Raw genomic sequence first — 21,624 nt, forward strand, 5'->3', positions numbered from 1 at the left:
TGAGGTCCTGGGTTCAATACTCAATACCTCCATTAAAAAAATTTTTTTAAAATGCCAGAAATTAACACAACATTGTAAACCAACAAAACTTCAATTAATTTTTTTTAAATTAAAAGAAATCATACTGGATTATCCAGTGGGCCCTAAATATAAAGACAAGTGTCTTTACAAGACATAGAAGAGGAGATGACACAGAAAGAAAAGGAGAAGGCCAGGTGAAGACAGACACATTGATTGGAGTGACACATTCACAAACCAAGGAATGGTTGGAGCCACTAGAAGCTGGAGAAAAAAGGAAGAATTGCCCCCTTGATCCTCCAGAGGGACAGGCTCCACCCTGTCAACCTCTTGATTTCAGAATTCTAGCCTCCAGAACTGTGAAAGAAGGAATTTCTGCTGTTTAAGCCACGCAGGTTTTGGTAATTTGTTATGGGCAGCCCTAGGAAACTAATATATCCATCATCCCCTTGAGCTGTTTGCAGAATCAGTCTCCATCATGTCTGTGTGTAATAGTAGAATCATTTTTATCTTAGCAGCTAGAGAGACAGTTGCCCCAGGCTCCTTGTGTAATATGTGCTATTTAAAAATCTTTAAAATGACAGGTGCAAAATTCCTCAAGCTCTTTTAAAAACTGACATTCAAATTACATGATTTTTCAAGAATGCTGTCTTACTCTAACAGCCAAAAATGCCTCATGTGTATTCTAAAACCTTTTATTTTGAGATCATTATAGGTTCACATGCAGTAGTAAGAAATAGAAGGGATCTGGTATACCCTCTACTTGGTTGGTAAAATCAAATGGTAGCATCTTACGTAATTACAGTGCAATGTCACAGCCAGAATATTGACATGGATACAATCCAAGAATCTTATTCAGATTTCCCCAATTTTAATTGTACTCACTTGTGTGTATCTATTTAATTTATGTAATTTAATCACCTGTTTTGGTTCAGGTGGCCACCACCACAGTCAAGAAACAAAACTATTCTACTGCCACAGGGATCCCTCACTGCCCTTTTATAACCACACCCACCTTCTTATGTCTGTAACCTATCCCTGAGAAAAACAAATTGGTGAATCTCAAGGGAATTATGCTGAGTGAAAAAAGTGAACCTCAAAAGGTTACATACCATATCATTCCGTTTATATAACATTCTTGAAATGATAAATTACAGAGATGGCTAACAGGTTAGTGGTTGCCAGGGGGTGTGTATTCTCTTGAAAGTAAAGTTTATTTAAAAATTTTCAGGAGACTCAAAGTTGTCCTATACAGCGAATTAATTTTTTCATTCAGTTAACATTTTGTGAACTCTTTTGTGTGCCCTAATGGGAATACTCAATCCCTGCCTCAGGAAATGCACTAAAATGCCAAATCAGAAGCCTCTAAAATGGAATTACATGTTAAGCTCTTTGGTGGGGAGAATGACCCACCATATATGAGAGGCTCCAAGAGAAACAGTATATAACGGAACAACAACAAAAACAAACAGACAGACAGTCAATGGAAATAGTCAATAAATCCTCTAAAATAGGAATAGAAAAGAATTGTATCTGAGCCAAACTGAGGGTTATAGCCTGGAAGACACAGATTTAAGAAGCATTTGAATTGTGTTCTGCCAGACTACAAAATGGGAGAGGCTTATAAAGGCAAAAACCACAAGGTGGCAATTAGTTACATGAGTTGTTTGTCAGGAATTATAATCAGACCTGGCAAGAAGTCAGGGTGTTTATTAAATAAGGATCAGTTGGGGTCTGAGATGGCAGGGTAGTTGCAAAGGGAGACCTTGAGACCATAGGGTTACAGCTGGCACCTGCAAGCAGATATTATTTTGAGAATAGCTGGTGGTGTCCTTGAGTTTGATACAGTTCAGAAGATCCAAGTTCTCAGTAATGTAGGAAAATGTCTGAAACTACACCCACGTGGGCACCTAGCTCCATTTCAAATGCCTAAATTGCAGTTACTCCATTTTGATTTTTAAATGCATTCTTTCCTTTAATGGTTAAAGCAGATGTACAATACATGTTTCACAGACTGTAAGACAGTCTGTTCTAGTTAGCATAAAGTTCAAGCCAAATCATGTGTAAACCAGAATGACTTCCCCATACCTTCATATGTGAAAATTTCTTCCATCAAAACAAAAAATAGAAAAGGATAGGATTGTTGGAGAGATACAATGGTGATTCCATAAGAAATAAGTTAAAGTTCTGTCTCCAATAAGGAGCTGTGAGAAACTGTGAAAGAATTTGGCACATGAGTTAAGGATTTGAGAAAGTAAGCAGTTTAGGTTAAAACACAGGTATAGACAGTTAATTAAAAGCCATGGGGTCTCTGGATTCCTGGAAGAGGGTAAATGGACCAGTGGCAAGCCTGATCACCTAGCAGGTCTGCTGTTGGTGATGCAGAGATGACAGCTTTGCTGGGCTGGTGATAGCAAGGGGACGAGGAGCCATGAGATGTCAGCTCCTATGAATCAGACCATGCTGTCTGCCGAAGTGTAGTACAGAATAGCAGAACATGAGATCCCTAGAAAGATGATTCCTAGGGTTTCAGAGAGAACCAGAGTAAGGGCATGCAAAGTTCCAGGACAACCAGTAGCCTGAACTGGTAAGCAGATATCTCACCAAAGTTTTATGTGCAGATCAGGGGAACAGTGGGTAAAGGCACTGAAAAATTCTCTGAGACCATGTATGGCAAATGAGTTTCATCTCTTTTGCTAAAAACTATACTAAATGTTTTCCATTACTAAAGAAAATAATCCCCCAAACTTTGTCAGGGAATTGTTATTGTTTTCATTTATGGGTGGAAACTGGCTTGAACAGAGGAAGCAACTTGCCTGAAGTCACTCAGCAGCTAGTAATAGATAGAGCCAGGATCTAAATTCACCTGTCTGACTCCAAATCCAACCCAACTGTCCCATCTCAGGCCTCTCAATGTGTTAAACAATGATGGGTTCAGGGAAGGGTGTCCCAGAGTCACAGAAGAGAAGGGGAATTTGGGAAGGTGACACTGTTTTGGAAAATATAGAAACTGAAGGTTAAATTTCCTACTCCTGGCTTTTTAAAGTGAAGTGAGCAATTTCCCTAACTTTTGCTTCATGAATAGAGATGGAAAATTTGACTATTGGATAGAACTCTACAAAATACCAGATGCTATATTTGAGCAGAACTTCTCTGGGTAAATAAATTACACTTAAAAATATGTACCAAACCTCAGTGAGGCCACAGTAGTCCTACAAGAAACATTTCGAAATAAAAGTGCAAAAAAAAAAAAAAAAAAAGAATGGCTTAGGGACTCATAAATATCCTTTCATACTTAATCAGGACACAAGTTCAGAATAGCTCAGATGTGGTACCGTTAGGGGGTAGGGAGTGAAGAAACTACAATAGAAATTGATGTAAAGTTAAATGCAAAATGCAGTTAATGAAACAAATTTGGGTATGTAAGCTGATTCCAGTTCCCCATCTAGGTCACAAGTATATCAAGGAAAGGCATTTTGCACATTCAGCTTTGCACAAATCATGCCTGTGGATGTGAAAGTCATCTGGGATTCCAATATTTCCATCTAATTCTTTGGACAGGCGATACTGAAATTAGTAACATTAGGAAAAAGGTTCAACAAATCTAAGAGAATATATAAAACTACAAGAAAAGAACACTCCAAGAGGGCAACAATGCATGGAGTAGGTGTTGTTTGGCTTTGTTGTTTGTTTGTTTTGCCACTTGTGTATTTCTTAGACCTGCTGTAATCATACAGGATTTTGGCCTCCTGAAGTGTTGCTGAATTATCTTTAGTGACCGCTAAATCCGCTAGAGAACAGGTCTTAATGCAATACTAACCAGTGGATGATATTTTGTTACCCATATTCCTGTGGCTTTGCTTTTCAAAGCAAACAGTGCATTTCAATTTAATGTAACTAGAGATCTTAATGTTTAATAAAAAATACCACCGTCACAGTGAATCCTTTTGTGCTTAGTCTAAAAGGTTCCCATATTCAGTTCTGAACCAAAGACTGAAGTTACAGACTGAAGCAATTATGTTTTAGGAAAACACAAAAGTTTGTTCAGTTGCTTCTTCTCAGAGGATTTTCTTGTGGACTTTTTTTTTTTTTTAATGAGATGTGGAAAGAAGTGTTTTTAGATGACTTAATGTGAGGCTTATTCATCCATTTACTTAGAATTATATGAATGTCAGGGGTGTAGTCACATCTTGCCACTTGCTCTGCAGCAGTAAAAAAAATGTTTTCTCCTAAGGACTGATAAATATACATTTAAAAATATCTCATAGATTATATGTGTATTATATATATATGCAAGATGTGCATGTGCGTGTGTGCGTGTGTGTCTGTGCATTTAAGCTGATCTCTGGCTTCTGTATCCTTGCTTGGCCTTACAAATAGGTCCCATTGCCATTCAAGACTTCAAAAAAGTATTTTTTTAGATTGTGATGCTGAATCAGAAATTTTTCTAGCCAGTAATAGTTTATAAGACAGAATAATAAAACTATTCTTCTGAAAAAACCACTAGTTATCTTAATAATTGTTTATAATACATACTTGTACACACTTTCAGGGAAAGGGAAGTTAATTTGCAGTCTTGATTCCAATACATATTTTAGATGTGGGTTACCATATTCAGTACGTTATTTAATATGACTTACAACCAACACGAAAGTGCCAAATTTTCCCACACTGAAAGATCTATTAAAAGATCTAATCCAAAGCAGAATTTCCTAGGGAGTAGAATAAGAAAGACATCACTTAAAATTCCGAATTTTTATAATATCTATAATTTTCATGTATGTTGCTAGAAAAGTAGCAATAGATGGAAAACTAGAGTCCTTATTTATGCAGAAATACATTTGTTATAATATGATTTCATTGTAGCTTATGTATGTTTCATAATAAATAAACACTTATTTTGTACAGACTGTGTTACCTATGTATCACATACGGTGTCATGAAATCTGTGGGCATGCTGTTTTTAAACAATATTAATTTGCATATATAAGGTAGCTAAGGTAGTCACCCTCATAGAAACAGAATGTAGAATGGGTGTTGCAATGAACTGGAGGGACAGGAGAATGAGGAGTTACTGTTTTTTGCTTGTTTCTGTTGAAGTATAGTCAGTTTACAATGTTGCATCAGTTTCTGGTGTACAGCATAGTGTTTTAGTCATACATATACATACATATTCCTTTTCATGTTCTTTTTCATTATAGGTTACTACAAGATATGGAATATAGTTCCCTGTGCTATACATAAGAAACGTTGTTTATTTATTTTATATATAGCAGTTAGTATCTGCAAATCTCAAAGTCCCAATTTATCTCTTCCCATTCCCTTTCCCCCAGGAGTTATCATTTAATGGGTACAGTCTCAGTTTTTCCAAGATAAATTCCCCCAGGAGTTATCATTTAATGGGTACAGTCTCAGTTTTTCCAAGATAAAAAAGGGTTCCACAGGTGAAAGTTAGTGCTGATTGCACAACAATGTGAATGTACTTAATAACACCGGACTGGACACTTTAAACAGTTAAAATGGCAAAATTTATGCTAAAATGGTAAATTTATCAAAGGAAAGGAAAGGAGAGGAATTCAGGGTGAGGCATTTAGGCAGAAGTCCACCTGGCTCAGGAGGCCAACACAGGCTGTGAAGAAGAGAAGCCGGGAAATTTGGAGCCTTTATAGAGACACCTAGGCTTACCCTTGGCCCAGCTGACCAGGCTGGCTTGGCAGAGGAGTTGGTGGGATGAGAGGCGTACTACTCGTGTCCCATGGCTTGTACCAACAGGCTGGAGGGAGTGTGAGAGCTCTGAATGCACATTTTTCTGAAAATTCTGAGCACCACTTTTTAAGCCATGCCCAAATGTGTTATCTAACCCAGTGTAGGTATTAACATTTGACAGTTTTACTCGTTTTTATTATTCTACTTCCATTTTTTTCCCTTCGATATTCTTTAAAAGCTAGGAGAGTTTCTGGCTGTCTGTCTCCAAGTTTGACTGTATACTCCAATATAAGCATGCTTTCATATTTTAATGTAACTCTACTCCTGGGGCTGGTCGGCTTGCATTTATTTATGAATGAATGAATGAATGAGTTTGTTTGTTTATTTATTTTTTACAAACCTTTTCCTCCATGTTTCATTAAACTATTGCCACATAAAAAAACTACCACAAAACTTAGCAAGTGTAAACAGTAGCAAACAACGATTTCTCAAGATTCTGTGGGCTGGCTGGTCTGGACTGGGTGGTTCCCACATAGCATTGTCTGGGGTCACTGGTCTGGTACACTCAAGCGGAACTCAGCTGGGGCTGGAACACGCAGACGAACTCACTCACACGTCTACTGACTCAGCCCACAGAGCTGGATGGTTTGGGCCTAACTAGGCCTCTCTTTCTCTCTCCATGTTGTTTCTTTGCATTCAGTAGATTTGTCTGAGTTTCTTTAATGTGGTGACTAGATCCCAAGACAGTGAAAATGGAAGCTTCAAGGTCCAGAAGTTACACAACCTCCCTTCAGCTGCATTCTGTGCATCAAAACAAGCCCCAGGGTCAGCCTAGGTTCCAGAGTGAGGCGGGAAGCCCCATAAAAAGACCCGCAGGACCCCCAAACAGGGCCACTACTCTCCTGCCAGCACCATCCAGTTCCCTGGCCCAGAGGCTCTATCTCACTTTTTGCCTCTGAAACAGCTTGCTTACTCCTAAAATTGTATTGGTTCCCTGAGCTCACTTCTGATTGGTTATTTCCTTCACTCCTGATTGGTTATTACTCTCACTTCTGATTGGTCCACTTCCCTAACTTCTGATTGGTCCATTTGTAGTACTTCATTTGCATGGAGCTCACTCCTGATTGGTTATTTCTCTCATTCCTGATTGGTCTATTTCTACAAAGCTTGTTCCTGGTTGGTCAACTTCTGTTATACTTTATTTGCATATGATGTTGCAATGTGTAAAACTGGCAGCCTATCAAGGCCTGTGTAAACCTACAGACACTATCCAGAGCTTGGAGTGTTAACTCCTCTGGGCCTGGTGGCGTAATAAACCTGAGTTCTCCAACTCTCCCAGTGCTGCTCGTTCTCTCGCTTGGATCCAGGTTGTTGTCACAACTGAGCTGTAACACCGAGCTGTGACACATTTTTCCGCAACAAGAGGAGGAACTATAGATTCTACTAATTGATGGTAAAGGTGACATGAATTTCCAGGAACAGGAGGAATTGATGGTGGCTGTATTTGCAGGTCCTACTCCATTTACAGATAACTGATGCCAAGTGAAATATTCTGCTTGAGAATGGGTCCAATTAATATTCTGAAGCTTTTCATCCAGTTTTACCTTTACCAATATTATGTAATCCTTATGTGGGAAATACTATAGTATAAGTTATAGTTTTATGTAAAACCCTACACCCACTGAAGAGAGAATGAATTTTTGTTTCAACTATAGACAGGGGTGAGCTTTGAATTTGGGGCATGTGGTTTTGAACTTGGCTCTGCCATGTACTAGCAGAATCTTGGGCACCTTTCCTTTTCTGTCATGCAATTTTCTCCTCTGTATTTATAGGATTATTGTGAGGATTACATGAGTAAATATATGCAAAGCTCTTAGGAAAGAGCCTGGCACACAGCAAATGTAAAATAAATATTGGCTTAAAAATGTAAATTATCATTATCTATTATTATGTAACATAGCAACATTAGTTTAGTTTAAGCCTATCCGAGCAGCAAAGTTTTCTGTAGTCTTTTTAAACTTAATCATTAATACTGACTACTTCTCCAGCCTCCCTACCTCTTGCCAAGTAAAAAAGTAGGTGAAAAAACTGGTTGATTAACAAATGTTCTAAAGAACTGATTTACCGACTTTTAAACGCTGCAATCCATATTAAGAAATATAATTTACGTGGTAGCCCAGAACACTGTGTTCCAGACGCTCAACCATACCTAATACTGTACAAATGTTTTATGAAACAACACTTATCCTTAGTTTGTGCTATGAACCCTGATGTTTTTGTTCTAATCTCTTTCAGTGAATCAACAGCAAAATGTTGGTTGTGACCCACTATTATCAATGTAATTACTTACTGAAGGATCCTAAGCTGTATATTATGGTCATTGGATACCAAACACACTTGCAGTTCAGAAATTGTTTCAAGTGTGGTGCTAAAAAAATATGGCACATGTCATTTCTGTACAGGCCAATTTGGTTATGGAGCAAAAAGCTTTTTCACAAATATGGCCTGACCTCCCTACTCTAGAGGCTTCTAAATTCTTTAGTGAGACATGGGGCAGTAGGGAAGGCATGGTGACAGGACATGTGCTTTAGGACCATAAGAAACAAAGTGCCGTGTGTGTTTGCTGCTAGATGGACTAGGCTGGAATTCCAACTTCACAACTTACTGCCTTTTTTTGAACAACTTATTTAAACTCAGCTTTGAAATCCTGGTTTTTTTGTTTTTGTTGTTTTGTTTTGTTTGTTTATTTGATTTGTTAAAGCAAAACCCAGATAATATCTACTGTGGTTGAGTTGTGAGCATTAAATAAGAACACATTCCCAAAGGCCCAGCAAGGCCCAAGCACGAAGGCTCTCAGAATGCATTTATTGTTTCTCCTATCACCATGGAACACAAACTCCCAAATTCATAGCTATTACTTAAGTTCTGGGTTTTATATTTTTGGAGGAAAGTTAAAACTCAGAATACTTACTATGGTCAATGCAATTTAGTTTCTCCAACCATGTATTTTTCCAATATTCTACCTAATATTTAATAATGAGAGTTATAGTTATTAATTATTCTGAAATACGGATCTGAATAACGAAACAATTTTGTGTTCTTAAGTTTTGTATAGTGGGACTCGGACTGACTTCCCAGTTACCAACACAATAGTGAAAAAAGTGTGTACAGGAGGAAAACGTTTCTAACTTCTGTATTCCTAAATAAATTGCATAAACGTGAGGTGCATAATCCAAGCTCTACTTTTCTCCTTGAGTCAAACATTTAAGGTCAACAACGTTCTAGTGCTCCGGATAGGTAGCATTTCACCATAGGTTAGCTAGCTTTTAAGAAGTCAAAAGGAAATTGCCTACGACCTTAGGTTGATATGACCATCTCCTCCTATGTCCCAGCTGGTAGATCTCTGGAACGGGAGTGATTATTTTACAATTTCTGCCTTAACGGTGGGAATTATGGAAGTGCGTGTTAGGCGGGGGAATGAGGGCAGGAGACCGTTGCCCCGTTGCCCCTCTCCAGGGGGGGCTGCTGGGCGCAGCCGCCGCTCTGCGGCTCCCACGTGGCAAGTCCAGGAGGCGCAGCGTGGCCGGGGGCGGGGCCGCAGACCCCTCCCTCCGTTCCCCGGCCCTTCCCTCCGGGCTGCCGGGCGCCGGCTCAGTCCTCCACCGCCAGGGGGCGGGCGCGGCTTCCCGGTGGCGGGGGCCCATTGGTCGCAGCGGGGAAGAGGGGGAGGAGGCCCAGCGGCGAGCTGGCTTCCTCCTGGCCACTCGCGGGGGTGAGGGGAAGCCAGAGGAACCAGGGAGGAAGCGGAGGAGCGAGCGGGAGGTGGCGGCGGCGGCGGCTCCCGTTGGCCTCCGGCAGGACTAACCGCAGGGAGGCCGGAAAGCGGGCACGCGCGGCAGAGAGGCGGGCGGGAGGCCGGTGAGACGGACGGGGATGCGGACGGAACCGTAGCCGAGGACGGGGAGGATGGAGGGAGGCTGCGTGGAGCCGGGCACCCACCTTCACCTTCACCCTCCGCTCTCCCCACGACCGCTGGCCTGGGGCGTGCCCGGTCGTGGCCGGTCGTCGTGGCCGGTCCCGCGGGGGGCAGGGCGCGGCAGGACTGGGGCATCAGAGCGCAGTTGGCCGCGGCTCCGGGCCGCCGCCCCCGCGCGGTCGTCCCCAGCCCGGCGACAGTCCCGGGGCTCCGCGGAGGGCGGGGCGGCGCCTGCACCTGGCGCTCCGGCTTGGGGCTGGTACCTGGGTTGCGGGTCCGGCGCGGGGGCTCCGGCTTGGATCGGAAATGGGGGCTGAGTGCTCTAAAGAGGCGGGGATGGAGTCGAATGTTGCGTTTGAACTCAGTGGAGGGCGGTCTTGGCTCACTTGTAAAGTTTTAGCGTCTCTTTAGCTGGAGGTACTTCTTTTTAAAACCTATCCAGCCCATTGGTGTTCCGTGTCATTGATGAATGTGCTTTTAGTTTAGGTTTTTTCCCTCCATTTGTATGCTGTTAACGTCACAGTCCCTACCATGTGTGACGATTTGTGATCCTAGATCTAAACAATGAGTGATGGACTGATGATTTGAGATTAAGATCTCCAGCTTTGATTTTTTTGTGTTTTCATCATCCTCGACTTTTTGCTTTTTAAAAAAAAAAAAAAAAAGTCGTATGATAGTAAACTACTGTCTAATTGACAGAACCGTTTCATTTCTTTTTATTTGATCAAAAAGAATATGGATACAATGATACTAGATAATATTAGATTGCTTACTAGGGCACTGTGTCAAGTGCTTTTCATACGCACATTTATTTCTTACAACCCGTAGAGTAGGTCTGTTTGTATATGTTTCCCAATTTTACAAAGAAAATACGAACTCCCCTAGAGGTTACCTAAAGGTTAATACTGACAGTAGATCCCAGATCCCTTGAAGTCTGGACCACCTTGCGGAACTAGTGGTATACGGTCGCATTTTATAAGTTTTGGGAGATTTTAATGTAATTCATACAGTGCATTATTGAGTACAGAGGGCTCTCTTGAAGTTCCTCTCCTTAGAAAATACAAGTTTTCAGCTTATGCCATTCAACAGGAGATTGGCAGAATCAGCACCCTGTTTTAGTCCTATCATTAACTGTACCCCTTTCTAAAGGCTGCCAGTCTCTTGAGTTAATCTGGCAGTTTACTAATTAAGTCACAGTTTTTTCCAATTTTATACAGGTGTGGGACACCTTGTTTCACTAATTCTGCCTAGTTTCCTCAGCTCATTAAAAACTAGCATTTCTTGATAGTAAGAAATAAAGAGTTTGATGCAGTGATTCTCAATCACCCACAAGTGGGGCTTTTTTAAAAGGACACAGACCAGTTTCCCCCAAACCCCCAATGTAGGGGGTGGGAGTGTCAGTAAGACTGAACACCACGGGTTAAAGTGACTTTTTAAATACACTTAATATATGTTACATTTTTAAAAAGCATTGCTAACTAATCTTTTCATAATTAAAGATGCATTAAAAAGGGAAAGGTAATTGGAGAGAGGGTCAGAGGACCAAGAGGGTGTTGAATGGTGAAAATTAGTCCCATTTTTTTGTGGAGGAACAGAAGAGGTTTTTTTTTAACCACAAATCTTAGGTCTTACATGGCCAGTCTCAGTATTCAAAAACTTATATATTCATTTAGACATATGAGAGGGTCTCCACATGCCAGGAGTTATAGGTATCATGGATGCTATGAATAAGACAGCCTGGGGCCTCACAGAGCTAATTTATCTTTGAGACAATGAGTCCACTTTTATACCCATTTCTTAAAACTGAAAAATCCATGACCTAAGAAGTAAAAAAACTTGGTCTTAAGTCTCACAGAAATCCATCTAGCTGAGAGTTTGGTACAATAGCAAACATTTGTCTTGCATTTAGTTCAGAAGGATTCCTGAGTTTAGGATCAGAATATCTGATTTTAAGCAGTAGTTTTGCATTTAGTTCATAAATGACATTGACCAAATTACTTAATATCATATATTACCTAATTTCCTTACTCTGATTGGGAAGGTGGAGCATGGTTCCCAAGCTCTTTAAACTTTAAAAGATTTTCTGATTTTTATTCTCCTAAAATAGAGTCAACTGACTTTCTCTCACAGGAGGAAGTGTTCCACTACCTCTGAGTTCCCACAGTTTACCCCATCAGTATTCTTTCACTGTCATCTTCATTGGCCTGTACATTTGATTCAAGCTGTTTTATTACTTACGTCTCCCTTACTTCTAATTAATTTTCATCTGTTCATTATTTTTCTAGGTTCACTCTGGTGAGTTTTTCAATTTCCTTTAAAATTTAAATTTAATCCACATAACAAAATTTACCATTTTTAAGTGTACAATTCATTGACATTGAATGCATTCATAGCATTGTGCAGTCATCACCTTTGTTTAGTTCTACAACATTTCATCACCCTGGAAGGAAACCTCATATTCCTTAAGCAGTTACTCCGCATTCCATCCCTCTCTCCAACCTCTGGCAACCACTAGTCTGCTCTCTCTCTCTACATATTTACCTATTCTGGGTATTCCATGAAAATGGAGTCATACAATATGTGATCTTTTGTGTGTTGCTTCTTTCACTTAGCATTATGTTTTAGAGTTTGCTTCATGTTATAGCCTGTATCAGTACTTCATTCCTTTTCATGGCTAAGTAATATTCCAATATTCCAAGATACTTAATGCATTTTGTTTAGTCATTCATCCATTGATGGGCCCTGGTTTTTGTGTGCTAGTGAGAAAAGATTATGTGGACATCTGTATCTATGAGTCTGAATTGATTTTCGTCATAAATTCTGCAAAGCTTGTCTGGGTAGTATCTTGGTTATCTGGTGTACTACAATACCATTTAGCATATGCAGTTAAGTGATCATTAAATGCGTATGGAAGGACATGTGGTCAACAAAAATGAATTTTTTAATTGGTTCAGAAAATTTTACACTAGAAGCTTCTTCCTGATCTTTGCAAATGGCTGCTAACTTGCATTCTTTTTGTGCGAGAAATGGTGTGCTCTCCAGGGTCCTTGGGCACATAGAGCCACTCTGCTCCTCCATTTCTTCACGTGAAAAGTTCGGCTGACAAATGACATCTGCCCTGGTGCAGTTAAGTTCTGCAGACTACTTAAAGACAGTAGAAATGGAGTGGATATGTAGGGAAATTCTAAAACATTCATTCAGAATAGAATTCTGTAACTGCTCATCTGATATAATGTAAAATGCTCTACTTACATGAGATGAAGATAGTTATACTGTATGTAAATTTGGGCCTCTCTAGTCTCTTTGTAGCAATTGTTGATCTGGACACTTCTTTATCCTACTTGTGTTCAACTTCTTATAGTTAAACTGTGTTTAGTTTTATTTTTGCCATTGTTAAGTAGTATCTGTTTCTTCCTCCCTTTCTTTCCATCTATCCACCCATCCATCTTTGTCCCCCTGGATGGTGTAGTGTAGAAGTAAGGTAGTTACATTACAGCTGTTTAATCAACAGTTGTGGCGCTCTGAGGGAGCAGGCAGAATGAAGTGTCATTTTGTCTTGTTTTGTGTTTTTGGTGTGTTTGTACTCTGTTACAGAAATCTGATCCCCATTTCATTTCTTCAACTGGATTCTGACTTTTAAAGCAAAATTCTGCTTTGGTAGAGGGGCAGACTGCAAGAAAACATTTGGACGATTTTAAGTTTTACACTCTGTTGTAACCACTGCAGACAGCTCTCTCGCTCTGTTGTTCAACACATTATTTCCAGATTTATTCACTGCCCACCTCTCCCTCTGCACCCCCACAGGAGACCTGGCCCAGAGTCAGGCTAATTTCCTTTCACTGTGAAGGAAAGAATGAAGATTCTTGTCTTGCGAGGTTTACCTTTGGGCTTTTTTGGCCTAGATCTGACTCACTCCCTGCCCCTTACCCAAACTACTCTGTGTGTTTGGATCGGTGTACAGTTGAGCTGAAGTTCTGAGTCAGAATAAGGGTCGCCTGGTGAGCTTGTTAACCATGCAGGGGTTTTTATCCTTTCTGGGAGGAATTCTGGACTCAGGAATTTGCATTGTAAAAAACCCACCAGTAATTGTGCCCATGGTGTGGGTCATTTTATAGTCAGGGCTTCTAAGAACCAGATACGATGTTTCATTGAATCTAAGATATCTGCAAAGTACACCATGACTTTGTCACTACTAAGAGGGGGAAAATGTGGTTGTAAGGCACATCCTGATTTAAGATGTTAAAATAAGGGAAGTAGTGTGCACCTTAGACTCAATAAAATAGTGTTGGGTACCTGAGAAAGCACAAGCTCTCTTGTTATGGTAAAGAGTTACTATGAAGCTATGAGATGAAAGGCTTACAATGCAACATTCCTTTAGACCTTTTACTTTGTAAAGTTTGTTGATGACAGAGTTTAACATAAGATGTCCACACTTGATACATGTCTGTAGTGAAGATTATACTGATGACTCTGTTTTAAAATGCAAAGTAGCTGTATCACAAGGTGTAACGCACTCCCGTTTGGCACCATAGTATTTTCATCCCACCCATTTCCAGTCTTTTATGTGTTGGTAGTCCAATTCAGGAGTCTTATTTTTCAGCTTCTTTGTACTTTGGTGATTTCCATTTTGTAATCACAGTCCATTAGAATATTGACTTAATGTCACATTGAGATTGGTGTGGCTTGATCATTTGATTTCTGTCTTTTTTCCCCTTTTTTTTCTGTTAGAAAGTTCACAGCCCTTATTAATGCCAGCTCGCAGGTTACACGCATACACACCAGCCACCTACTGTCCCCTGTTGAGTGGTTTTAGGATATTGCGGTGATCATCGGTGTCCACACCAAGTCTGGGTCAGAGTGGACCTGAACTCTGGCTGCCAGCTTAAAAAGAAACACCATGGTGACACATTGGGCCTTGAGTGAGAGAATATCTGCAGGTTAGAGTTCTCACCTCACCAGTGAGAGTTCAGCGAAGAGCATCTCCACCCGCTTATGGTGCTTCCTTCAGTGGTGTCATTTTAGCAAATAAAATATCTTTATCAGGAAAAAGCTGCTTAACTCTGTTGGATTTGAGAGGTGGGCGGGGAGCAGAATACCTGTCCCTTTCATTTCTAATCACCTGAAGTATTTACAGGAAACATGGTTAAATGCTTGTTGATCAGCGGAAGTATTTCAGAAATCTAACATCTCAAATTTGTGAAGAGGTAGGAACCAGAGGCCCCTCTAGCTAACTCACACTGGTGGAAGGAGTTGTCCTACGGAATTCTCAGTGTGGTGCGGACAGTGTTGAAATACTTTTGCTCTGACAGGGTGGTGTGCCTGTGGTCTGTCAGGCCTGGGGACTTCTCCCTCCCTGGTCACTGGGGCCAAGTCGGGACAGGCAGGATGCTTGCATGCTTAGCAGGGCTCCTTGCTAACCGGTTCTTAACTGGAGGGACAAGTGAGTATGACAGTTACAGTGTGTCACGTCTCATTCGTCTAAGAATTTTACACAGCTGCTGCAGATCAGATAGAAGTTTTCTCAAGTGTTTCTCCATGCACAGCCAGGAGAACCAAATAAAAATAAAGGATAGCAACTTATGATGTGTTGACTATGGAGGAGAGCTCAGTGCACCCAGGACACATGGCGGGAGTGGGGGGCGCCTTCCGGTGCATTTGTGCTTTTGCATAGTATGCTTGTAATTCTGTTTCTGTGTCTGAGGCCCAGTTAGCTATTAGTCCTCTTTTTAATGTAATTTCAAGATGCTGCTAGTAAGAAAGTAAGTAAAGCCATGTGGTTCTAGTTCAGACAGCTTACAAACCCAGGATTAGGTCATCCATATCCCTCTCAAGATTTTTAATAGAGCATTAAAAAAATTTTTTTTTTGTAAAAGACTTAACCTATTTCTTGATTCTTTTGAGCCATTGTTTAAAATTTTTGGTTTATTGCTTGCAGTCTCACCTTTTTGAAGGCCACTTTGCAGAAGAGTGGATATACTTACATTTTCCTCAGGGATCTTTGGAGAAAGTGAATATATTCTTGGCATTATAGAATTATACAGATCTCCCTCCCTCCCTTCCCAAATACTTTGTTTTCTGCTCCTTTTTTTTTTTTTTTCACCTTCTAGTCAAAATATAAGATTAGTTTGGTCATTTAAAACCTGGAATACTTTTCTAATTGTTGGGTAGACATCTAAAAAATTTCTCTTTAATCCTTATCAAGTCATATGCTTAAAAGGTATCTGCCACATGTGTGTGTTAAAATGGTAGATTTTTAAAAACCATTCTGTAGGATTCTATATCAGAATTTCCTACTAGAACTAAAATACTTTCAAGGTAGTAATTATAGTTTTTTTTCTGTTTAGCATTTAGTGTGAATAATACATTCTGTTAAATTCACAATATTTATAGCACGGTGATAGCAGCTCCCATATCATACTGAGTGTCTGAATGTTAAGATCCTTTTAAATGAATGCAGCCTTCTCACCGTCTTCATTTTGTTATTTCAGAAGCATGTCGCTCCTGGTGAAGATGTATACATAGTGGCATCTGGGTGAAATGGGTACTTGATAGCAGTCTGCACCTACTATGACAGCTTTCTATTACAGGAAAGATTTTTTAAAACTAAATATTTGGAATTTTAAAAGTTCAAATATCAGATGCACAGTTACCCATCCTCCCATGGCCTTTAAGCCCATCACAAAAATAATCACTTTTAAACACTTACAAAAAGAAAATAGTTATGTCATGATCTCCTCACCATCATATTACAGTTAATGAAATAGGAAGTAATAAGATTTTCCTCCATTTTTTAATGTCTCCTGGGATCACTTTGGAAGACATTCCAGAGTCTAGATGTGTTCCCATCTTTGCTGCAGGCGGACAGCTTCATCTGTAGGAAGGGAAGGACTCTTCCTTCCTGTTGAAGAGGATCCATTAGGTTGGTTATCCTGGAATACATGCTTCTTCCTTGGAGAGCAGTTGATTATGAAAACATATGATGAATACGTATGAACACAGGGTTTGGGGCTGTTTGAACTGTCCTACTTCTGTGCTGGGACTTCTGAGAGGATCAGTAGAAGCCTTGTAGAAATTGTATATCCTGCAAATAGCCCAGCAAGAAATGCCGGAATAGTAGAGCACATTCAGGAAAGATTTTTATTCGTCTATTTTAGAATTGTCTTAAATGTAAATTTCATTTTTTATTCCTTCACCTCGGGTTGACTTATTATGACTTGTGGGTCCATATGGTTCATGAGCCAAGATTGGCTTTTATATATTTAAGTGGTTGGAAAGAAAAAAAAAATCAAAAGAAGAATGTTTTGTAGCATGAAATTTTTATGAAATTCTAATTTCAGTGTCCATAAGTAAAGCTTCATTATAACACAGCTGGGCCCATTTGTTCTCATATTGTTTGTGGCTGCTTTCCAGTTACAGCTGCAGAGCAGAGTGGTTGAGATAAACTGTGTGGGTCACAGAGCCAAAATCATCTACCATCCGGCCCTTGAAGGAAAGCTGGCAGCACTTGCTCTATTTTTACATAAATGCAGTTATTTTTTTGCAAATCGTTTTCTTTAAATACCATACTTTTGTTTGTAAATATTAGAATAACGTGTACTTGTGATTTTTTAGCTGCAGCATCCTTTTGATTACAGTATTATGTTATTTTCCTCTTTCTTTTAATGCTCTGGGACTGAAAATTTGGTCTCTTGCATTCTGATCCTGAGGGGGCCGTGTATTAGTCTGGGTTCTCCAGAGAAACTGAACCCATCGGAGATAAGTGTCTCAGTGAGATAAATGTCACAAAGCATTGGCTGCTGTGACCCTGGAGGATAAGTCCCAGGGTCTGCAGTCAGGAGCCCCAGGAGAGCCAATGGTCCAGTTCCAGTCCAAGTCTGCAGGCCTGAGAACCTGGTGAAGTCCATGGTGTACATTTCAGTCCAGGTCTGAAGGCAGGTGAAGACCGATGTCCCAGCTTAACGACAGTGGGCAGAAAGAGCCATTGCTGCCTGACTCAGCCTTTTTGTTCTGCTCAGGCCTCCCAACACAGTGGACAAGACATACTCACTTGGGGAGGGCAAACTGCTCTACTCAAATGTGACTCTCATCCAGAAAGACTCACAGACGCGCCCAGAATGTGTAACCAAGTCTCTGGGCACTCTGGCCCAGCAGAATTGACATGTATAAATTAACCATCACTGGGCCTAAATATACTTTAGATCCATTTGCTTGCACTTTGATCTTTTTTCCTTAGTCCTCTTGAAAAACCCCAGTTCACATGAATATTAGAATCATCTGTACTTCACTAAGTTGGTTCATTTAAAATTGCTGTCCGGGAGGAGGAAATTTTCCTCTGCCCTTCTGGGTTCTTCTGACTGGTCTAAAATTAAATTAACATGAAACAGATGAACAGAAAATCAAACAAAAGTTCAATAACATGTATACACGGGGGAGACCCAGGAAAACTGAGAAGCTTGCCAAAATGACCAAAACTTTCACCTTAAACGCTGTCTTGAGCTAAAGACAAAAGAGGGCGGATGTTGGGGTGGTGGTTTGGGACTTCAAAGGGGAGGAAAGCAATTCACATGGAGTTGGAAAAGCAGATGTTTGGTAAATGTTTGCTGGGTCATGCAGTGACAATGGGACAGTAGGGGAATTCTAACTGCTAGATTCCTCCCTGTCTGCACACCTACTTTATACATAGTTGTCTACAGTGATAGCCCCTTCCTGTCATAGGCCTTTTGTCTAAATTCTGTAGGCAGCGAAGAGGGGAGGTCAGAGAGTCTTCTGGGCCTTGATCGTTACCAACTCGAAATAATCAACATGCCAAAGAGACATTTTGGGGTGGCATATTTTGTTCCCCTGCACCACCGTTTCGCCAGCACTGAGTTAAAGCTGGATTGAATTGGTGATAGTTTCTTTATATTTGTGGAGTATAATTTGCAATGTTTAATTCAGCAATTGTTGTTTGTTAATATTAAATATATCAGTGAGTGTATCTGTACACTTCACTTTGCTGTATCGTTTCTGTCTCGGACGAGTGTTCTAGTACACATGCTTAGTCATTCTGACAAACCATCAGAGCCCTAGAGTGGCTAGTTGGCAGGAGAGATTAGCGATTTCCAGAGCAATTTGCAAAAGCCAAATTGATTGGCATGGAATTTTGTCAACAGACTTCTGGGAGCATGTCAGTGAGCTGCTGGGGTGAAAGGGAAGTGGATTTGTTTATAGTATCATCTTCTTACCCTTCATATGACCTTGGACAAATCCCTTGACCTCATCCATAATGTCATAGGGCTGTTGGGAAGATTATATAAAATAAGAATGTATGACTTGCTCTGCAGTTTGCATTATTACCTAGCTTTTGTTGACTGACAAAACCTTTCCCTCCTGGTTGAAAAAAAATGTTTTTATAGCTTATTTTGTTGATACAGAATGGTGTTCTTGTAATTCACCTGAAATCACTCGGGTCCACTTCTGAAGGAAAGAATGAAAGTATCACTTGGCCAGTGTTTTTATCTGTTGTCCTGCAGGTGACTGATACTAGGACATGCCTGTTTGTTCAGGCCTGATTTTAATAAAACTTCACTGAATTAGACCAAAGTAGACAGTTGGGCTAAAGGAAATGTTTAAATTACAAGAAAGTCACAGAAATCTGGTATGTCCATCAGAGAGCCTAACTTAGGCACTGTTCTTCAGGCCGGGTCACTGGCTTGGCATTCACCCAGAACGCTGTCTCACGGGGGTGTCAGGGTGGCCCTCCTTGCACTAGACTCTCAGGTGACTGTGCCCTTGACACATGAGCAACCTGATCTGCTTCAGTCATTTATCTAAAACACTGGGACTTGTTGTTTTGACCTATACTACATTTGGGGGGGGGGACAGATGTATTTCGTAGATATACTGTCAGTTTATTTTATTTTTTAAATCTTTCATGGAAACACTCTCCTCCCACCACCTGAATTTTTGTTTTGGTAAATGGCTCTAGTTTCTGTGCGTCTACTTTTTAATGAACAAACATAAACTCTTTTCACCTGTTGCCTCTGGGCTAACGAGCTCTGAATCTCCAGTCGAGGCCCCTTTTCCTGCTTTCATTGTTGTGTTCGTTTTTTCTGGACCCGTTCTATCACAGCTTGATTGTCAGAGGTTCATTAAGGTTCATATCAGATGCCATTAAGGTTTATCCCCCGCCCACCCCCACCCCCCCAGGATGATTCTGTCTAAAGATTTTTTTCTTTGTGTTTAGTCTCCTCCTAAGAAGACAAGTTTGGGAATGATTTGGAATTAGCACATAGTAAATAGATGCCCCCCCCCTTTAAATATATTTTTATTGAAGTATAGTCAGTTTACAATGTGTCAGTTTCTGGTGTTCAGTCATGTAGGAACATGCATATGTTCATTTTCATATTCTTTTAAACCATAAGTTACAAGGTATTGAATGCAGTTCCCTGTGCTATACAGTATGAACTTGTTCAGATGCTCCTTGATTTGCTCTCAAAATGTATTCAGTACTCTTTCCTTAAGCTGATTTACACTCTTGCATCATTCATTTGCTTCTTAAGCATAGTAATTAAAAGTGTGACGTGGCTGAGATTTTACTAAAATGTTATTCTCTGAGAAACTGAATGGAAAACCCGAATTCAGCTCGACCACTGTAGGTGCTTGTATGGGGGGTCTCACGAGTGGTGGGTTTAGAAGCAGGCTTACTAAGCGGTCCAGACAGGGCCGCACGGTGAGGCAGTGTCTGTAACTGCACAGGCGTGGCCTCCTTGGCAGGTCATGGAAACAGTGAACTAGAGCAGCAGGTGTCTGCCCAGCTGCCCCTCACACTTCCAAAGAAATCATCCTGGGAGATTAGCCGGGAGGAAAGGCGTGTGTGTGTGTGTTGTGAACGTAGTGTTCAGTCTTGCAGAAAGGCAAAAAAGTATTTATAACCAGCTGGGGTTTCATTAGAAAAGCTGAGGGATTTGCTTTGTTTTGTTTTGTTTGTTTGTTTGTTTGTTTATCTGTTTTTTCTGCTTTTATGTGGTGGCTTCAGTAACTCTTGTTTCCTTTTAGTGTTTTCCTAGCCTGTGGCTAAGTTGTTAGTTTAAATAGATACGTGGCATTGACTTTTCATATGGGAAAGTGTTCAGATAACTAACAAAGGAAAGGAAATCAATAATGCTCAGTTCAGTGTTAGTTTAAATGTTGGTATTTTCTTCAGGGTGGATTGGGCAGAAGGAAGGGAGTTTGCATAAGAGCATTGATTCTTCAGAGGCTCACCACCCCCACCCCTGCTAATTCCTTGTTGGTGAATAAGAAAACTGGACTTCTCATTTCTCTCAGTGTCCTTCAGAGGTGTGGCGTTGTTTTTATTTGAAGCATTCAATGAATCTAGCATACTAGATTAGACATCAGCATTGAAACGTCAGTATTAAAATGCAGTCTAAAAGAAATATATTTTTTGATTGATGTGATTCATTAATCAAAAATTTCTTTTGCATTCCTTTCTTGTACAATAGATTGAATAGACCATGGAAGCTGTCTGGCTGAACCTGAGCATGAATTTCCTACCTAACTCATATGGTTGCTTTTCCATTTTCTTTTTTAAAATTTCACCTATCTTGAGTTATTTCTTAGGGACGAAACACGCAAACATGTATACAGATTTTTTTTTCCAGCATCTATTTCTTGTTAGAATAATATCAAAATATGGTTTCTTGATTTGATGGATAGCATACACTGTCAATAATGATCATTGCTGGAATATTTAAAATTGCAGTTCTGTGCCTCTGAATATGTTCTTTCACAAACTTAAGTGGAAAACATGAAGAGGATGAAGACCCTGATATTAAGATGAGATGCCTTTCCTGTGAGCGTTTATCACAGTGACCCCTGAATCCTAACCCGTGCTGAAGCCGCTGTGGCATCCAGACCCTGGAGTGAGCCCTGGAGGCGGCCGA

At 40.3% G+C, this 21,624-nt stretch overlaps 1 protein-coding gene across 1 annotated transcript in view; it reads left to right on the forward strand.

The window, feature by feature from the left end:
- The first annotated feature begins 9,457 nt into the window (after positions 1–9,457).
- Positions 9,458–21,624, forward strand: part of FAM3C (FAM3 metabolism regulating signaling molecule C) — a 45,045-nt gene continuing 32,878 nt past the window's right edge. Inside the window, exon 1 of the mRNA XM_074367159.1 lies at positions 9,458–9,642. The gene's annotated coding sequence lies outside the window, so the exon portion shown is untranslated. The remainder of the gene's footprint in view (positions 9,643–21,624) is intronic.

The sequence above is a fragment of the Camelus bactrianus genome, chromosome 7, assembly GCF_048773025.1.
Source record: "Camelus bactrianus isolate YW-2024 breed Bactrian camel chromosome 7, ASM4877302v1, whole genome shotgun sequence".
Classification (NCBI taxonomy): domain Eukaryota; kingdom Metazoa; phylum Chordata; class Mammalia; order Artiodactyla; family Camelidae; genus Camelus; species Camelus bactrianus.